Raw genomic sequence first — 22,012 nt, forward strand, 5'->3', positions numbered from 1 at the left:
GAAGAGGACATACCGGTAATGTGAATTTTAAAGATGTGTGATAGACATCACGGAAGCTATGCTCCCAAGAAGTATCGAAGAGGGCAGTGGGAAGGCCGTGAACTATGGAAGTTGAAACGTGAGAATCAGCCCTGGTTAAAAACAACTCGCAAACATACAAAAATACTTTCAGTGTCCCGCAAACTGTCTTCAGCTGCTTTGATCACGGAGTAGCAGGGAGCAGTGGACATGTGTTGAAATAGTATGTCCCAACATTTAGTCACGTGTCTTCCATTTGGTTACTGAATTAGTTCTACATATAGTTGCAGAACTTCCCCTGATTACATTAGTTCCTGGCCTTTCCACGATTGTCGCCCACTCACTGTATTTTTCTGGTATTGATACAAATAGATGGCAGTTACTGTTAGGACCGTCTGAACTTGTAGGGCGGGCGTAGTCGTTAGTATTTTGTTTTGGTTATGGAAGAGGCCGATCACCACGTGCCTGACCGGCGCCTCTCATGAATGGCCGCAGAACGGCGCGCCGATTCGGCTTGCGTAGCCGCTGCGAAGAGGTCAAGAACACAGATATCGGTCGGCTGCGACGACAAAACAAACAAACTGTCCGCAGAGGTTTCACTTTTATGGCGGGGCCTTCCGTGTGCCGTCACAGACGTCTTCATTCCATTTGTGGGACTAGCTAGGACGCTCTGCGCGAAAACAGTCAGTGTGCACGACGCTCGCTTCATCACATCACTTCCCTAACTAGTTATCGCACGGGACGTTGACAGCGGAGCTATTCCGATTGTTGCGCTGGTGTATTTTTCGCATTCTGTTTCCGTGCAAAGTTTGCGTCACTAGTGCGTCCGCAGCTCGTTTCTACAGTCATTACGTAAGTACAAAACTCCATATAAAGGGCAAAGGCGAGAAGTTCGACGGTGTCCTATTGTATTGGGTTGGTGCATAAGTTCGTAGCGTTATTGTTTTGCAAGTTGGTATTCCAGTTGCTATGGGTTTATTTATCGATTGTCATTTTTTATTTTCACTGTTGCTATTTGAGTTTACATACTGTCATTTTGTTATTTGGGGTAGTGAGTGGCTCTGTGGACGCTAGGAAACTGCGTGCCAAATGGAGAAATCGGAACATTTCCGACATATTCTTCTGTTTGAGCTCAGTAGAGGGGTGGCACCAGCGGAGACAACCAGAAACATTTGTGTCGTGTTTGGGGATAATGCCATTCAACAGAGCACGGCAAGTAAACGGCTTTCTCGTTTCAAGAACGATCGTCTTGACACTAGTGGCTCTCCACTTTCAGGAAAACCTGCTGGGTTTGATGAAGATCGTTTAAACCCATTAATCTACGAGGATCCACGTCTGGGTACTTGAGAACTGGCAGATGTGATGAACTGTGATCATTCCACCATCGTGCGACATTTGCATGCAGTGAGGGAGGTTCAAAAATCGGATGTATGGGTACAGCATGCTCTAAGCCAAAACCACAAAAATCAGCAAGTGGCCGTATGTACATCTCCGCTTGTTCGTCATCAATTGACTCGTGAACGACACCGACCAGTCCTCTCATGTATCGTTACTGGTGGCGAGAAATGGCACCTTCATAGTAACATAAGGAAAAGAAAGGAATGGTTGACCCTAAAAAAGCAGCCATTCCCCGTGCAAAGACCTGTGCGTATCGACAAAATATAATCTTATGCATCTGGTGGAACAGCGATTGCGTGGTGTACTACGAATTATTTCGCCGAGGTGCAGCCATCAATGCCGACATTTTTTGTCAACAGCTAAGCCGTCTTTCACACGCAGTCCAAGAATAACGACCAGGAAGACGGCGTGTAGTGATGCTATTCCACTAAAACGCCCGCACGCTTTCTATTAGACTGAAAAAAAACGCTATAGAAGAGTTGGGTTGTCAAGTTATTCTGCACCCATCTTATTCGCCTGACCTTACGCCCTGAGATTTTCACCTTTTCCCCCTCTCTTTCGAACAATCTTCCAGGAACATCCTTTCCGGATGAAAATGTACTCCAAACATGACTCGACGAGTTCTTCTCTTCAAAGCTACGTGATTTCTACAGTCACGGAATCGAAACTTACAACAGCATTGGCAGACTATTGTAAGCAGTGAAAGGAAATATATTATTGACTGAAGTCTGATATATATATATATATATATATATATATATATATATATATATCTGTTGTCTTTATTTAACTTATTGGAAAACGCTATGACCTTACATTACATTTGGCATTAGGATGATTTAATGTAGATGTTCATCTTCCCTGTGAAAATTGTTTTAATCTGTCCTTTTGTCATCACGATGCACAAACATCTCTCACGGGGCAAGGGGAACACTGCTTAGGGCACTAGACTAGCATTTGGGTGGAGCTGGGTTTGAAGTCCCACACGGTCAACCAAATTTACGTCTTATTTCGTGAACCGTTCAAGATATCTAAAGGAGATTTTTCGGATTCGGAACAATATACTTTTTTAACGGTATACGAAAGCTCTGTAAAAGGTGGTAATAACAATACGGACAATATTAGTAGCAATAGATATAGGCTGTGGAATAATTGCTGGTTATTACAACATTAGTGTGACAGCAGTCAGCATGAAAAATGCAGATGTAAGCGAGAGAGATAGGATAAGAGAATGTAAACGACGAAGACAGGATGTTAGTAAAATGTGATCAATTAATTTTAAAGAGGCGGATAAAATAAGACAGACGTTAGAAAGAAAAAAGTAAACAGGGAAGAAATGAGGATTCCTTTGCTGAAAAAAGCCGTGTTTTTCATTATTGTGACGGAGTTACTGGACACAGTGATGTAACAAGTACGGTGATATAAGGTACGTTATCGCTGGCATTGCAAATATACGAAAAGTATCCGACAAATGAGGTAAAACTGTTTGTATTGGTTGCATGAGTTTACTGAACAGTTCTGCCAACAGCTTAGTACTTTGATAAAAAACATCTATACCGATAGATCACAATATAAATTGTTTGAACTGTCCTTTAAGATTATCCTACGCTACGCACACGGTGAAAAAACATATCGTTAAATAATCTTGATATGATACCTATTGTGTAAAACAGAATATATAAAAGGAACCGAGATTGTGGAGCATGTACCTGAAGAGTAAAATGTCAATGTAACCACAGACAGTATACACGTTATTAGCTAGCATCAAATCAGAAAGGGCTTAGTAACTTTGAGTATTTTGATGACAAAATAAAACCAGAGCACTTGTTGGTTTTCAAAGGGTGTTGCAAAAGGTGATTTTGCTGTGTTTCGAAACAACTACAGGAAAACAGATAGTGGTCTCAATCTTCTTGATTTCATCTGAATGAGGCAGAAAGGCTTATCCTGATGCCCATATGACGCAAGTGGGAAGGTAGGCCTTCATACCTAGGTAGTTATTTGCTTCCTGCTCACCTGAAATTTTCGGAATCAGGGGGAATTTTTAGTTACTGATTGAATCGCAGCTTATGGCAGACTGAAGGCGCCGATCCTCTGGCCGTTCTTTATCGGGCAGTTTCCGTATTCATAACTTGAAATGCGAGCATAAAACGTTTGGAATACCTCTGCTTGGGAACAAGAAATGCACATCCTACTCCCCACTACGCTCAGAAAGCTTCCATATCCGTGTACTGAAATCGAAGAATAGTAGAAATACTGGTGTCCTTCACCAACTGGGGGAATTCTACGTAGTGTGTTGACCATCGGGGAGATTCGCACTACTCTTCGTTTATTTTGCAGTGATTCTCTTATAATTTCCAGAATTCGGATGTTCATTTCAGTATGCCACTCCAGGTTTTCACTGAAATGAAATACACTTTTTCAGTCTGGTTCTCCTATACGTAGCTTTTGGAGCCCGGAATAACGACCAAAAGTTTAGAGCTTGTCTGATATGGGGACAGACGAAATTGCTTGAAATATTACTGATTGGGGACAATCACGGAAGTCACATGATATCGAGAGCCATCAGTAAACACATGAACAAAGTGCGAACAGTATGGAGTAAGACAGTTTTGGATTTTGAATGGTTTTCTGAATAGCTTGAGACGTATTCCAGAAACCTTCACACAGGACACGACCGATCTCCTTGCCCATATTAGTCCAGAGCTCGTATTCAGCATCAAATGACCTCATCAGGAAGGAGACGTTAAGCGATACTCCTCCTTCCCACAAGTGTCTTACCACCATCTTACGGTGGAAGATATATTTGATGGTGCTCCGTCCGTTGGAAGAAAGGAAGGAAGATCACGGTATATCATCCAATTGATAACGATGTCAATAGAAATGAAGAACATGGGAGAATGGGGAAAGAATGGGTAAGGTAAGCGTCCGTGTCTTTTTCAAATGGACCTCCTCTGAGTTCGTGAGCAATTTATGGAAACAGCAGGAAATGAATCCTTAACGACCCCAGACGGGGAGTTGGGCCCTGTCTCGCCAGTCTAAGGTCTGTACCACTGAGCTAGGTAGCTCGAGTCACCCACCAGTCTGAGCCAGTGTTCTCCCGAGTAGTAGGTTGTATTCCTACTGGCGTATTTCGCATCCAGTCTGCTTCCAGCACCGAACACTGGATGGTATGTTCACACCAGAAGGACAGCGATGGTTTCTGAAGCATTTTTGTTCTTCTGAGCTCTTTATTCCTCAGAATCGAATGGCATCGGGCCATTGTGATCTCACGGAATATGATAAATTTGTTTGAGAGGAATGGTGTATAATTTTATTGACTGTATGCATTACTGTTCTTTGCTGTTTACGTCGCCCTAAGCTCACAACGCTGTGTTGGCGCCTCAGTTTCAGATTTGGTGTGACTATTGATAACATCATTAATATCACTTCGTATCGCTTAGAAGAGTTTCGTCGTATCTGATGATTTTTTAAATTTATTTTACCTTTAAATTTATGGTTGTTAGATGCTCTGTTGCATTTAACTCAGCGTAGTCCCTCTATATAAAAGGAATGACATGACTGACTGATACACGTCGCCCAGAGCAAACCGCTGACTATAGAAACTTGAAATTACGAGGGGGTGTTTATCTTATACTGTAGGCATCGGGTTTTTTGTTTTGAAATTCCGTCCCTAAGTGGGTGAACTACAGGATGAAAGGCTTTTTTTAAAAATGTCACTATTAAAGGCTATTTTGAAGCTAGATATACGAAAACTGGAATTTGGTTTCTCTGTCAGGAATAAAAAGTGCATATTTCAGTATTTTTGAAACAAAAAATGTGCAAATGTGTGTGAAATCTTATGGGACTTAATTGCTAAGGTTATCAGTCCCTAAGCGTACACACTACTTAACCTAAATTATCCTAAGGACAAACGCACACAACCATGCCCGAGGGAGGATTCGAACCTCCGCCGGGACCAGCCGCACAGTCCCTGACTGCAGCGCCCTAGACCTCTCGGCCAATCCCGCGCGGTATTTTTGAAAATTCAGGTTCTGGGAAATGGAATACGGGATGGAAGTATTTCTGAAAATAAATCACTGTTAAAGAACTACTAAACCATTTTTAAAGCAAGAAATATGAAAAGTGATATGTGACGTGTCTGTTAAAAATAAAAAAGATGTGTGTTTCAGTGTTTTTGGAAATTTAGGACCTTAAGGTGGTGAAATAGGGGATGAAAATTATTTATGAAAATATTTCGTTACAGTAAAACATTTTAAAGCTAAATCTGTGAAAACTGCTACTTGTCTTCCCAGTTAGAAATAAAGAAAAGTGTGTTAGGGGATGAAAGCTTCTATGGGAATATGACCACAAGAACTCAAAAGGCAGGATTAACATAAACCTCCGACTCCATCTACCAGAATGAGTCAAGTTGTACCAGAATTTTCTCTTCTCCCCAATTCTATTCAATACCTCCTCATTAATTACGTGATCTACCCATCTAATCCTCCGCATTCCTTGGTAGCACCACATTTCGAAAGCTTCTATTCTCTTTTCGTCTAAACTATTTATCGTCCACTTTTCACTTCCATACATGGCTACACTCCATACAAATACTTTCAGAAACGACTTCCTGACACTTAAATCTATACTCGATGTTAAATTTCTCTTCTTCAGAAACGCTTTCGTTGCCATTCCCAGTCTACATTTTATATTCTCTCTGCTTCGACCATCGTCAGTTATTTTGCTCCCCAAATATAAAAACTCATTTACTACTTTAAGCGTCTCATTTCCTAATATAAGTCCCTCAGTATCACCCGATTTAATTCGATTTAATTAGGCATAGACCTAATGGAAATATTGTCCTTGCCTTGCTCTGAACTTTGAGCTGGCTGATCCAGCCTATTGTAGGCAGCCCACAGATTAAGATGTACTTAGCCAAGGCACAGTCATTAACATTTCATACATAAAAAGTAAGAGAACAAGACTGAGTAAGCGACGAAAGGATAACGTTCTACGAGTCCGGGCGTGGAATATCAGAAGCCTGACCGTGGTAGGTAAGCTACATAATCTGAAAATGGAAATGCAAAAGCTCAGTCTAGGTATAATGGGAGTCAGTTAAATGAAATGGAAAGAAGACTGGGACTTCTCATGGGATGAGTATAGGGTAATGTCAACAGCAGCAGAAAATGGTATTACGGCAGTAGGATTGGACCGAGCTAGGTGGCGCAGTGGTTAGCGAACTGGACTCGCATTCTGGAGGACGACGATTCAAACCGGCGTCCGGTCATCCTGATTTAGGTTTTCCGTGATTTCCCTAAATCGCTTCAGGCTAATGCCGGAACGATTCCTTCGAAAGGGCACGGCCGACTTCTTTCCCCCATCCTTCCCTCATCCGGTGGGACCGATGACCTCGCTGTTTGGTCCCTTCCCACAAAGCAACCAACCGACCAACCAACTGGAATACAATTCCTTATTAATAGGAAGGTAGGAGAGAGAGTCTGTTACTGTAAGCAGTTCAGTGATAAGGTTGTTCTCATCAGAATCGACAGCAAACCAACACAGACAACCATAGTTCTGGCATACATGCCGACATTGCAAGCTGAAGATGAAGGGAGACAAAGTATGAGGATATTGAATGGGTAATGCAGTAAGTAAAGGCTTGGTTTTAGGAATGAGAGGAGAAAGACTAGTTGAATTTTGCAATAAATTTCAGCTAGTAACAGCGAATACTCTGTTTAAGAATCACAGGAGGAGAGGTATACTTTGAAAAGGCCGGGAGATAGGGAAGATTTCAGATAGAGTACATAATGGTCAGGCAGAGATTCCGGAATCATATCCTTGATTGTAAGGCGTACCCTGGGACAGATATAGACTCAGTTCACAATTTAGCAATGATGAAGAGTAAGCTGAAGCTTAAAAGACTAGTCAGGAAGAATCAATACGCAAAGAAGTGGGAGACGGAAGTACTGAGGAATGAAAAAGTACGCTTGAAGTTCGCTAAGGCTATAGATATTGCGATAAGTATAGCTCAGTAAGCAGTTCAGCTGAAGAGGAATGGACATATCCGAAAAGGGCAATCACAGAAGTTGGAAAGAAAAAAATAGGCCCAAAGAAGGTAACTGCTAAGAAATCTTGGGTAACAGAAGAAATACTTCATATGATCGATGAACGAAGGGAATACAAAAATGTTCAGGGAAATTCAGGAAAACACACAGATCGATGAGAAAGGAAATTGCAGGGAAGCAAAGGCGAAACGGCTGCAGGAAAAATATGAAGAAATCGAAAAAGAAATCATTGTCAGAAGGACAGACTCAGCATATAGAAAAGTCAAAACAACCTTCGGTGACATTAAAAGCAACGGTGGTAACATTAAGAGTGCAATGGGAATTCTACTGTTAAATGCATAGCATAGGAGAGAGCGGATAGGTGGAAAGAGTTCACTGAAGGCCTTTATGAGGACAAAGACTTGTCTGATGTGATTGAAGAAGAAACAGGAATCGATAGTGTAGAGATAGGGGATCCAGTATTAGAACCATGATTTAAAAGAGCATTGGTAGACGTAAGATCAAATAAGGCAGAAGGGACGGATAACATTCCATCAGAACTTCTAACATCACTCGAGGAAGTGGCAACAAAATGACTATTCATGTTGGTGTGTAGAACATATGAGCTGGCGATATACCCTCCGACTTTCGGAAAAATATCGTCAGTACAATTCTTAAGACTGCAAGAGCTGACAATCAGCTTAACAACTCATGCATCCAAGTTGCTGACAAGAATAATATACAGAAGAATGAAAAAGAAAATTGAGGATGTGTTACTTGACGATCAATTTAGCTTTAGGAAAGGTAAAGGCATCAGAGAGTCAATTCTGACGTTATGGTTGATAATGGAAGCAAGGCTAATAGGATTTGTCGACGTGGAAAAAGTGTTCGACAACGTAAAACGGTGCAAGATGTTTCAAACTCTGAGGAAAATAGGTGTAATCTATAGGGAGAGACGGGTAATATACAACATGTACAAGAACCAAGTTGTAATAATAAGACTGGAACTCAGGAAAGAAGAGCTTGGATTAAAAAGGGTGTAAGACAGGGATGTGGTTCTTTCGCCAATACTGTTCAGTCCATACATAGAAGAAGCAATTAAGGAAGTGAAAGGAAGGCTTAAGAGCGGAATTAAAATTCAAAGTGAAAGGACAGCAATGATACGATTCACGGATGACATTGGTATCCTGAGTCAAAGTGAAGAAGAATTACAAGATCAAGTGAATGCAATGAACAGTCTACTGACTACATAACATTAAGAGTAAATCGAAGAAAGACGAAAGTAATGAGAAGTAGCAGAAATGAGAACAGCGAGAAATTTAACATTAGGATTGATGGTGACGAAGTAGATGAAGTTAAGGAATTCTGCTACCTGGGCAGCAAAACAACCCATGACGGACTGAGCAAAGAGGGGACATCAAAAAGCGCTTTGGTGCCATAACCGGCATTCAGGCCAATGTAACTCGCGAGTTGAACAACATCCCAAAGAGACTTAAAAAGTTTCACGTGGTTGTATGAGCGCTATGTGCATTGTACTGAAGTTAGGGGATACTATCTGCAACATCTGAAACATTAAAACCACCATCTTAAATTTTCTTCTTTTTTATTAACCTAGCCTAGAAACTTTTTGGACTGACGTATAGGTTGAGAAGTAATGACTGGTTATAATAATGTTAATGTGACAGTAATGAGCACGAAAAATACAGAGGATCCGAGCGAATTGGAAGGATAAGAGAATCCAACGATGAAGCCAGAAAGAAAACTACTGATTTGAAAGAGAAGGAAAAATAATTAAGGCACACGCTAAAACGGAAAAAAGTAACGAGAGAAGAAACGAGGATTCCTTTGCTGAAGAAAGTCGTTTTTGGCAGCGTTGTTCGTAGTTATTGTGGACGGAAGTACCAAAACCTTTCCTCAAACCAAGTGTGCTGCTCGAGCGCACATATAAACTATGTCAAGTTTGTTCCGGAAGCATGTAGCAGCAAAGGAAAAGCAATTCGAAAACTTACCTATTTTTGGACATGTACAGAAAATATAGTAACCGGATCGAATATTTAATAGATATACTGCTGAGATGATAGTAATTTGATATACGAAGCGAAGGCATTGGGGAGAATACAAGATCTCGTAGAGAGGACACAGTGAAAGGTAGATTTTTGCTTGTCCAATCGCACCCAAAATAATTGAAAATATGAGGCAGTCACATTAGCAAACAAATGAATATTGCCAACATTGCGGACACAAACGCTGATGAATTTCCCGAGTTGTCAGGAGCTTTCACTGTTCGTACTATGTTGATCTACATAAAACAGTGACAGCTGTGCATGGCATGCGACTGAACAAGCCCTGTTTTAGTTCTGGAAATTACATCATAAATGGATGTACGAATTTTCTTATATGTTGCAACAGTTCTTTCCGCGCGAGTAAAGATTTATCTATGATAACTTTTTGCCATTACAAGATAAGCCGTCCACAAAAAATGGGGGACATAACACTCGAGGGCATGAGTATCAATCTCTCTAATTGAAATATTAATATAACCTAAGATTTCTTGGTAGTCTGATTTAAGTCTGAGTTGGTGGCTAACTGTATCAATATTGAAAATAGATGGTCGAACATAGTGATTAACTAGAACGACGTCAACATACATATGTTCCAGTCTGCTTTACTTAAGTGCATCAGAGTCTTCTTGATCAGTTAAGAGGTTTCTGCTGCAATTTTATTCAGCACAATTTAAATTACATACTTATGCCTTATCATTTGGTTTCAGAGTTTTTTTAATTAATCACAGGCTAAGGATACCAGTCGCACGTCTGCTAATAGACTATTTTTCCCAATAATGCTGGACTAATCTCAAGCTGTCTACTTCTGTGGATGAGACCCCTAAGGAAGGCTGGCGCATTGAGTTGCCTGCTTGAATCGTAGTTGTAGAGGAAATTTTTGCTGTCAAAATACTGTCTGCGAAGGAGTGAGTGGTAGTGGCACACAGTTCCCAATCGCGGCTGGTCCCGGCGGAGGTTAGTCCTCCCTCGGGCATGGGTGTGTATGTTTGTCCTTAGGATAATTAAGGTTAAGTAGAGTGTAAGCTTAGGGACTGATGACCTTAGCAGTTAAGTCCCGTAAGATTTCACACACATTTGAAATTTTTTTTGAACAGTTCCCTTCCCGGCGGGGTCAGGGATTTTCTCTGCCTCGTGATGACTGGGTGGTGTGTGATGTCCTTAGGTTAGTTAGGTTTAAGTCGTTCTAAGTTCTAGGGGACTGATGACCATAGATGTTAAGTCCCATAGTGCACACAGGCATTTGAACCATTTGAACAGTTCCCAACCATCGGATTGTATCCCACGTCCTGAATTCGATTTCAAATCTCTCCACTGCTTTTTATCGAAAAGATACATAGGATTGTGTTGTTGGCAATCCACCAGATCCTATCATCACTGATTTGTTGTTGTTATGGGCCACTACCGGGCATCAATCCCATCTTTCGTTTCTTTTCAAAACTCATCCGTAACAAGGCGAAATGGAAATAGCAAGTCACGTTCACCGTAACTTTCCTCTGAGCGCAGTAAGATCGTTTCTGCATTAAAACCACAGCGGGCACGGAAGTGGTGTAAACTTTCCCTCAGTCAAACAAAACCGGAAGTAAAGCTACAATATAACGTCCTGGTGACGCTAAAACCATTAGAGATAGATCACTAGTTCAGTTATTTGATGACAGGGAGAAGAACGACTGTCGCTTTCAGTGATTCAGGAAGAATAGAGAAAACGTAAATTAGCGTGACCTGAACACGAATCTAGAGCTGAGTAGTCTTCCTCAGTTCGAAATAATAGTCAGTGAAATTCTGGGTGAATCCGTTTGGTTTCTCAAGAGTTCTATGTAGAACAACAGAAGCTTTATAACGAACGAACTCTGCAGAAGGGGTTAGATAGAAAAACTATTCATAGTTCTTTTTTTATTACCAGAAGGAGCTTTTCACTCTCTACTGGAGTGTGCATTGATTGGAAACTTCCTGGAAGATTAAAACTGTCAGGCGGAGAGTGGAAAATGCTCGCTTGTCTTCTATAGGCAAAGCCCTTACTATTTCGAAACTGGTGCCCATTCACTCATCCTGGATTTGGTATTTACTTCTGCAGCCAGACTCCCTTTAGTTGCCTGGACATCTTACTTGTCTTACGTCGATGGAGGAAGTCGTATAAACGGTAATGAAATCACTGCCCTGTATGCTTTCGTACTGAAACATGTCCGCATATTACGCACACGAGGTAGAAATCGGGAACCTGCCGATCATCGCTAAAATTTCTATGAAAGCTGGACATCAGATGGTGAACGTTCCATGATGGAGCAAACTCAGCAGCCTGAGTTGCTGCTCACCATCGCTTCTGTGTATTGCAACATGGCAGTTGATCTCTATAGAGCCAAAATAAGAAGAAATCTTTCGAAGTATTAGTATAAAGTCTACATCACTAGTTATCCGTATGCAACGTGTTAATCTGGAAAAGCGAAGACCGCTTGTCAACAACCATTTTTCTGGGTACCAAAAGGAACTCTAATACGAGGGATATTCGGAAAGTAAGGTTCGCACTGCCATTACTAATCGTACGTCGCGCGAACATTAAAAGACACATGCACACCTGCTCCGGCATGCCTTGCTTGTTAAACGACACCTTTTGCATTGGTATTGTCGCAGTGTGCTTTTTATATTGTGAACTCAAATTTTAAAACAATTGTTCCCAATGGCGACCGTGAAATACTGTCAATGATTCTGTTTTTGACAGCAAGGAACGTTGCAGCTGCGTAAATTCATTGACAGACAAGTGAAGTGTTTGGTCCCAATGCGATAAGTGACAGCAAAGTGCGTGTGAGAGATCTTTCCAAGACGGACGGGAAAATTTCCACAATTAACCGAGGTCAGGTCGACTATCGGTGATCTCAGAAGATCTGGTTGAAGACGTGGACCATAAGATTCGTGAAGTCCGACGATTTAGAATTTCAACTTAAGCACTGGAATTTCCGAATGTCCTAGAACAACTCTGCAGAAAATTGTCTCTGAAAAGTTGCATTTCGCAAACTGCACGCGTGTTGGGTTCGCGGGCTACTTAGTGAGAAGCACGAAATGAAAGGTTGGCGTGTGCTCTTGACTTTTTGGACCGACGTCATGAGGAAGGCAACCAATTTTTAGAGAACCAGTCGATGGAACGTCGTCACACGACATCCAATCAAATTCAAGGCCAAGCAGACAACCTCAACGTGCGAGGTTATGTCAACCGTGTTTTAGGATAGACATGGAGTCTTGTTAGTCGAGTTTATACAGCAAGGGACAATAATAAACGCAACCACTTATTGCGATACGCTGACTTAACTTAGACGTCCAATACAGAAGAAGCGATGTGGCTTTCTGGCGTCTTCAGTTTTGTTCAAATGGTTCAAATAGCTCTAAGCACTATGGGACTTAACATCTGAGGTCATCAGTCCCCTAGAACTTAGAACTACTTAAACTTAACTAAACTAAGTACATCACACACATCCATGCCCGAGGCAGGGTTGGAACCTGCGACCGTAGCGGTCTCGCGGTTCCTGACTGAAGCGCCTAGAACCGCATGGCCACACTGACCGGCTGCAGTTTTGTCGCTGCGTGATAATGGGAGACCCCATTCTGCCATTCACACCCAAAATCTTATCAGATCTTTTGAATGACGATGCTGTCCGCACTTGTCGCCGAGCGATTTTCTCTTGTTCCGCTACTTGAAGGAGGTTCTTGGTGGCAAGCACCTCGCAGCGGATGACGAGGTGGAAGAAGCAGTTAAAAGACTGGTTATCGTCACAGGCGGCAGACGTCTACGATCTAAGAATACAAAAGAATGTACAACTTTATGACAAATGTTTAAAGAAATATATAACAATGTAAATAAATAGTTAAACGTGTAAGGAATTAAATAAAAACAGTTTTTTGAAATAATCTGGTGGTTTACGTTCCATAAAAAAATTGGATCTTACTTTCCGAATAACGGTTGTATAACAGAAACTGTAGATAAACAAACTGTTTCTGTTATGACGTCGAGAATTGTGCATAAATGATAAGAACTGTGAACATGTCAAAACCCGAAGGGAATGAAATTGCGAAAGGTGTAATGCGTCATCCCAAGATGGTCTAAATGGCGTAATTTAAACACGAATCGTCCAACCCTTCGCAAAATGAAATTTCATGACCGGCGTTTCTAATCAGATATACTGCATGTAGAATTATCATCAAGGCAACGCCATTTTGTGACTTCGTAATGTGCTGGATAGACGCATAAACTGCTTCTTGTTTTTATGCATCATCATTTAAGATTATGCCTTTCAGCGTTCAGTCTGGAGCATAGTCCCCCTTACAAAATTTCTCCATTATCCCCTATTCAGTGCTAACATTGATGCCTCTTGATGTTAAGCCTTTTACTTCATATCATTCTTAAACGAATCCAGGTAGCTTCTCCTTGGTCTACCCCGACTCCTCCTACCCTCTACTGCTGAACCCATGAGTCTCTTGGGTAACCTTGCTTCTCCCATGCGTTTAACATGCCCCCACAAGAAGCCTGTTCACCCTGACTGCTACATCTATAGAGTTCATTCCCAGTTTTTCTTTGATTTCCTCATTGTGTGTAAAATAGTGAGGGAAAAATTCATACAACAACAGAGTCTACTACATGCATATTTCCCAGACAAAAAGCTTGGAACTGAGTCAAACACAATCAGGAATTTTTACAGCACTTACATCGAGATGTTAATAGATGAATGTGTATATAAATCTATAATGTTAATTTGATATGAGACATCACACTCGAGAATCTGAAATGTAATAATATGGTTGTGAATTTTGGCTGACTCTCTGAGTGATGTTCGATTATACACTGAGGTCTTAAAGACGTTTTGTGAAACTCGTTTGAGGTGTAATAAATTCATTGCTTTGTGTTAGTCTCAGTGCACAAACGTAATTATTGTAAGATCTTACTGAACCAAACAACACTGTAATAAAATTAATTTTGGGAAAGGATGTTATCGATGCCTCTGGAATGCAGTGTTATTCACTTCTTACCAGCCGGAGACGTGGACATCACGTGATCCGTAGAAACCGAGGCACATACGCGACACGAGAAGGCCTTTCTTATCTCTTCCCGACCTTCAGCTGAACGCCTTAGCCGTCTCTCAGTACTGACCATAGGCTATATCCAACGACTACTTCACCTCTTTCTCTAAAGCCGTTATAGGATACACATTCGCTCATTACTTGCAATATTATGTGACTGAGATCTCTTTTGAAATCGTGGGGTGCATAACATTAAAGGCGGCTAAACCGGATTCATTTTAAACGTTTTAGCACGTTATTTATGTTTGCAGTCTGTTGTTTGTTTCGTAATTTTTGATGAGGAACAGCCCTGCTAATTAGCAGTTTAAAACTGTAAGTTCAGAATGTTTGGCTCTGAGATCTATTTCACTATATTCGCAACTTACGAAGTTTCGTATGTTTCCATTCACCCTGACCTATGGAGTAGTTAAATACTGTGAAAAACAGCATAATCCTTTTAACTGCAGAAACTAGCAGCAAGACTGTTATGTTGAGTTAGTTATCGACGACTCGAAACAGGAATTCCCGGCACACAAAGAATATTCACACTCACATGTCTCTATTGACCAACATTTATATTTTTCCGATTAGATTTCGCATCCACAGCCACGGAATAACAGGAACGTTATTTCAGTAGAAATTGCGCTCATCACACAAGTAATTAAAAACTTAGGAATAGTTTTGTCCTACAGGCTACCTTCCATTATATCACATATAATGAAATTAATGGTAACAACTGAAAGAATTTTGAATGAATATTTTCTGTGCTCTACGGACGTCCTAAGACCATAATGAAGTTTATTGATCTTCCTGTCGTCAGAAGTAGTTTGTCTCCACTTCTATTAAAAAGTAAGTCTTTGAACAGGAAATAATACACAGAATAAGTTAACAACACCAGTGCGACTAGAATCTGATCGTAGGGTACCATTAAGCACATGAGGACAGTGTGATATAACTCTAAGAAATTTACATATGCATGCAAAATGCTTATAAGAGTTTCACAACGAAACTTTGTCTCGAAAACTGGCAGAAAATCCAAAGAGATTGTGGTCGTATGTAAAGTATGCTAGCGGCAAGACACATCAATACTGTCTCTGGGCGTTAGCAGTCGAAATACTATCGTTGACAGTGCTACAAAAGCGGAGTTACCTTCCGAAATTCCTTCACCAAAGAAGACGAAGTAAATATTCCAAAATTCGTATCCAGAACAGTTGCCAACATAAGTAACTTAGAATTAGATATCCTCGGACTAGTAAAGCAACTTAAATCACTTAATGAAACCAAGTCTTGCGTTCCAGATTGTATACCAATTAGGTTCCTTCCGGAGGATGCTGATGCAATAACTCAGTACTTGATAATCATATAACCGCTCGCTGGACGAGAGATCCGTACCCAAAGAAAGCAAAGGTACACACGCCACACCAATATTCGAAAAAGGCAATAGGAGTAATCCACTAAATTACAGGACCACATAATTAAAGTCGATATTTACCAGGATTTTGGAACATATATTACTATGGAACATTATGAATTACCTTGACGGGAACGGTCTATTGGCACATACGAGTAGTTAACAGATTTAGAAAACATCGTTCTTGTAAAACACAACTAGCTCTTTACTGACACGATGTGTTGAGTGCTATGACAATGTATTTCAAATTGATTCCGTATTTCTGGGTATCCAGAAGCCTTTTGACACCGTACCTCACAAGCGGTTTGTAATTATACTGCGTGCTGGTGGAATATCGTCTGTTAGCGACTGAATTCGTGATTTCCTGTCAGAGGTCACAATTCGTAGTAATTGACGGAAAGTATCATCGAGTAAAACACAAGTGGTTCTGGCGTTTCCTAGGTAGTATTGTAGATCCTCTGCTGCTCTTTATCTATATAAACGATTTGGGAGACAATATGAGCAGCAGCCTTAGGTTGTTTGCAGATGATGCTGTCGTTTATCGTGTAGTAAAGTCATCAGAAGATCAAAACCAATTGCAAAATGATTTAGGTTAAATATCTGTATGGTGCGAAAATTGGCAGTTGATTCTAAATAAATGTGAAGTCATCCTCATGAGCTCTAAAAGGGATCCGTTAAACTTCGGTTATACGATAAATTAGTCAACCCTAAAGGCTATAAATTCAGCTAAATACCTAGGAAATGTTATGAGGAAGGCGAACCAAACACTGTGTTTTGTTGGTAGAACACTGCGAAAATGCAACACATCTACTAAAGTGACTGCCTACCTACGCTTGTCCGTTCTCTTTTCGAGTACTGCGATGCGGTATGGGATTCTTACCTGATAGGATTAACTGAGTACATTGAAAAAAGTTCAAAGAAAGACAGCACATTTTGTATTATCGGGAAACAGGGGAAAGAGCGTCACGGACATGATTTGGGGAGGACATCATTAAAACAAAGCCTTTTCTCGTTCTCGATGTGGCGGGATCTTCTCACGAAATTTCAGTCACCAGATTTCTCCTCCGAATGCGAAAATATTTAGCTGACGCCGGCCTATACAGTGGGAGTAGATACTCGTAACAAAATAAGGGAAATCAGAGCTTACACGGAAGCATGTAGGTTTTAGTTTCTTCCGCGCGCTGTTGAGAGTGGAATAGTAGAGAATTGGTGCAAAGGTAGTTCGATGAACACACTGCCAAGTACTTCAGTGTGATTTGCAGAGTAGCCATGTAGATGTAGATATACTTTGAGTCACGGGGAAAGGTACGTACTTTAAGGGGTGATAGTATCTCTGAACAAAGAAATTGATATGGGGTTATGTTCTATACCGAAATTGTTTCCGAGATATAACACATTTATTTTTGTATTATTCATACGTTGTCATTATTTACAACGTACTGCTGCAGTGCAGAGCAAGTTGAGACGAGTGGTTTTCTGTGCTACCCCACTCGCATCTTCTCAAATCTACCCATTCTTCTTATACTGTATTCCTTTCCCCTTTCCTTGTCAATCATTCCCTAACGCTTTCCTTAGGGTAAAGACAGATGCTGCCTACAGGAAAATTAAAGATTCCTTCGGAGAAAAGAGAAGGACCTATATGAATATCAAGAGCTTAGATGGAAAACCAGTCCTAAGCAAAGAAAAGAAAGCAGAAAGGTGGAGAGAGTATATAGGGGTACTATACAAGGGCGATGTACTTGAGAGCGATATTATGAAAATGGAAGAGTACGTAGGTGAAGATGTTGTTGTTGGTTGGTTGGTTGGTTTGGGGAAGGAGACCAGACAGCGTGGTCATCGGTCTCATCGGATTAGGGAAGGATGGGGAAGGAAGTCGGCCGTGCCCTTTCAGAGGAACCATCCCGGCATTTACCTGGAGTGATTTAGGGAAATCACGGAAAACCTAAATCTGGATGGCCGGACGCGGGATTGAACCGTCGTCCTCCCGAATGCGAGTCCAGTGTCTAACCACTGCGCCACCTCGCTCGGTAGATGTTGTTGTTGTTGTTGTTGTTGTCCTCAGTCCTGAGACTGGTTTGATGCAGCTCTCCATGCTACTCTATCCTGTGCAAGCTTCTTCATCTCCCAGTACCTACTGCAACCTACATCCTTCTGAATCTGTTTAGTGTATTCATCTCTTGGTCTCCCTCTACGATTTTTACCCTCCACGCTGCCCTCCAATACTAAGCTGGTGATCCCTTGATGCCTCAGAACATGTCCTACCAACCACTCCCTTCTTTTAGTCAAGTTGTGCCACAAACTTCTCTTCTCCCCAATCCTATTCAATACCTCCTCTTTAGTTATATGATCTACCCATCTAATCTTCAGCATTCTTCTGTAACACCACATTTCGAAAGCTTCTATTCTCTTCTTGTCCAAACTATTTATCGTCCATGTTTCACTTCCATACATGGCTACACTCCATACAAATACTTCCAGAAACGACTTCCTGACACTTAAATCTATACTTGATGTAAACAAATTTCTCTTCTTCAGAAACGATTTCCTTGCCATTGCCAGTCTACATTTTATATCCTCTCTCCTTCGACCATCATCAGTTATTTTACTCCCTAAATAGCAAAACTCCTTTACTACTTTAAGTGTCTCATTTCCTAATCTAATTCCCTCAGCATCACTCGATTTAATTTGACTACATTCCATTATCCTCGTTTTGCTTTTGTTGATGTTCATCTTATACCCTCCTTTCAAGACACTATCCATTCCGTTCAACTGCTCTTCCAAGTCCTTTGCTGTCTCTGACAGAATTACAATGTCATCGGCGAATCGCAAAGTTTTTATTTCCTCTCCATGTATTTTAATACCTACTCCGAATTTTTCTTTTGTTTCCTTTACTGCTTGCTCAATATACAGATTGAATAACATTGGGGAGAGGCTACAACCCTGTCTCACTCCCTTCCCAACCACTGCTTTCCTTTCATGCCCCTCGACTCTTATAACTGCCATCTGATTTCTATACAAATTGTAAATAGCCTTTCGCTCCCTGTATTTTACCCCTGCCACCTTCAGAATTTGAAAGAGAGTATTCCAGTTAACATTGTCAAAAGCTTTCTCTAAGTCTACAAATGCTAGAAACGTAGGTTTGCCTTTTCTTAATCTTTCTTCTAAGATAAGTCGTAAGGTTAGTATTGCCTCACGTGTTCCAACATTTCTACAGAATCCAGACTGATCTTCCCCGAGGTCCGCTTCTACCAGTTTTTCCATTTGTCTGTAAAGAATTCGCGTTAGTATTTTGCAGCTGTGACTTATTAAACTGATAGTTCGATAATTTTCACATCTGTCAACACCTGCTTTCTTTGGGATTTGAATTATTATATTCTTCTTGAAGTCTGAGGGTCTTTAGCCTGTCTCATACATCTTGCTCACCAGATGGTAGAGTTTTGTCAGGACTGGCTCTCCCAAGGCTGTCAGTAGTCCTAATGGAATGTTGTCTACTCCCAGGGCCTTGTTTCGACTCAGGTCTTTCAGTGCTCTGTTAAACTCTTCACGCAGTATCATATCTCCCATTTCATCTTCATCTACATCCTCTTCCATTTCCATAATATTGTCCTCAAGTACATTGCCCTTGTATAGACCCTCTATATACTCCTTCCACCTTTCTGCTTTCCCTTATTTGCTTAGAACTGGGTTTCCATCTGAGCTCTTGATATTCATACAAGTGGTTCTCTTTTCTCCAAAGGTCTCTTTAATTTTCCTGTAAGCAGTATCTACCTTACCCCTAGTGAGATAAGCCTCTACATCCTTACATTTGTCCTCTAGCCATCCCTGCTTAGCCATTTTGCACTTCCTGTAGATTTCATTTTTGAGACGTTTGTATTCCTTTTTGCTTGCTTCATTTACTGCATTTTTATATTTTCTCCATTCATCAATTAAATTCAATATTTCCTCTGTCACCCAACGATTTCTACTAACCTTCGTCTTTTTACCTACTTGATCATCTGCTGCCTTCACTATTTCATCTCTCTAAGCTACCCATTCTTCTTCTACTGTATTTCTTTCCCCCATTCCTGTCAATTGTTCCCTTATGCTCTCCCTGAAACTCTGTACAACCTCTGGTTCTTTCAGTTTATCCAGGTCACATCTTCTTAAATTCCCACCTTTTTGCAGTTTCTTCAGTTTTAATCTACAGTTCATAACCAATAGATTGTGGTCAGAGTCCACATCTGCCCCTGGAAATGTCTTACAATTTAAAACCTGGTTCCTATATCTCTGTCTTACCATTATATAATCTATCTGGAACCTGTCAGTATCTCCAGGCTTCTTCCATGTATACAACCTTCTTTTATGATTCTTGAACCAAGTGTTAGCTATCATTAAGTTGTGCTCTGTGCAATATTCTACCAGGCGGCTTCCTCTTTCATTTCCTAGCCCCAATCCATATTCACCTACTACGTTTCCTTCTCTCCCTTGTCCTACTACCGAATTCGTCACCCATGACTATTAAATTTTGATCTCCCTTCACTATCTGAACAATTTCTTTTATTTCATCATATGTTTCTTCAATTTCTTCGTCATCTGCAGAGCTAGTTGGCATATAAACTTGTACTACTGTAGTAGGCGTAGGCTTCGTGTCTATCTTGGCCACAATAAGGCGTTCACTATGCTGTTTGTAGTAGCTTACCCGCACTCCTATTTTTTTTTCATTATTAAACCTACTCCTGCATTACCCCTATTTGATTTTGTATTTATAACCCTGTATTCGCCTGACCAAAAGTCTTGTTCCTCTTGCCACCGAACTTCACTAATTCCTACTATATCTAACTTTAACCTATCCATTTCCCTTTTTAAATTTTCTAATCTACCTGCTCGATTAAGAGATCTGACTTTCCACGCTCCGATCCGTAGAATGCCAGTTTTCTTTCTCCTGATAACGACGTCCTCCTGAGTAGTCCCCGCCCAGAGATCCGAATGGAGGACTATTTTACCTCCGGAATATTTTACCCAAGAGGACGCCATCATCATTTAACCATACAGTAAAGCTGCATGCCCTCGGGAAAAATTACGGCTGTAGTTTCCCCTTGCTTTCAGCCGTTCGCAGTACCAGCACAGCAAGGCCGTTTTGGTTAGTGTTACAAGGGCAGATCAGTCAATCATCCAGACTGTTGCCCCTGCAACTACTGAAAAGGCTGCTGCCCCTCTTCAGGAACCACATGTTTGTCTGGCCTCTCGACAGATACCCCTCAGTTGTGGATGCACCTACGGTACAGCCATCTGTAAGATGGGAGATATGATACTGTGTGAAGAATTTGACAAAAGCACTGAAAGACCAAAGTCAAAACAAGACCCCGGCAGTAGACAACATTCCGTTAGAACTACCGATAACCTTGGGAGAGCCAGCCATGACAAAACTCTTCCATCTGGTGAGCAAGATGTATCGGACAGCGAAATACCCTCAGACTTCAAGAAGAATGTAATAATTCCAATTACAAAGAAAGATGTTGAAATTATCGAACTATCAGTTTAATAAGTCAAGCCCGCAAAATACTACACAATTCTTCACAGCAGAATGGAAAAATTGGTAAAATCGACCTCGGGGAAGTTAAGTTTGGATTCTGTAGAAATGTAGCAAAACGCGAGGCAATACTGACTCTACGACTTCTCATAAAAGGTAGGATAAGGAAAGGCAAACCTACGTTTATAGCATTTGTATACTTAAAGAACGCTTTTGACAATGACTGGAATACACTCTTTTAAATTCTAAAGGTGACAGGGGTAAAATACAGGGAGCGAAACGCTATTTACAGTTTGTACAGAAACCAGACGGCAGTTATAAGAGTCGAGGGACATGAGAGGGAATCAGTGGTTGGGAAGGAAGAGAATGTGAGACAGGTTGTAGCCTATCCCCGATGTTATTCAATCTATATGTTGAGCTAGCAGTAAAGGAAACAAAAGAAAAATTTGGAGTAGGAATTAAAGTCCAGGAAGAAGAAATAAAAGCTTTGAGGTTTGCCGATGACATTGTAATTCTGAGAGAGACAGCAAAGGACTTAGAAGAGCAGTTG

General features: G+C 40.9%; 1 protein-coding gene across 1 annotated transcript in view; it reads left to right on the forward strand.

Annotated features, from left to right (window-relative positions):
* The first annotated feature begins 632 nt into the window (after nt 1–632).
* LOC126237262 (uncharacterized) overlaps nt 633–22,012 on the forward strand; it is a 99,050-nt gene continuing 77,670 nt past the window's right edge. The window contains exon 1 of the mRNA XM_049947186.1: nt 633–870. The gene's annotated coding sequence lies outside the window, so the exon portion shown is untranslated. The remainder of the gene's footprint in view (nt 871–22,012) is intronic.

The sequence above is a fragment of the Schistocerca nitens genome, chromosome 2 (genome assembly GCF_023898315.1).
Source record: "Schistocerca nitens isolate TAMUIC-IGC-003100 chromosome 2, iqSchNite1.1, whole genome shotgun sequence".
Classification (NCBI taxonomy): domain Eukaryota; kingdom Metazoa; phylum Arthropoda; class Insecta; order Orthoptera; family Acrididae; genus Schistocerca; species Schistocerca nitens.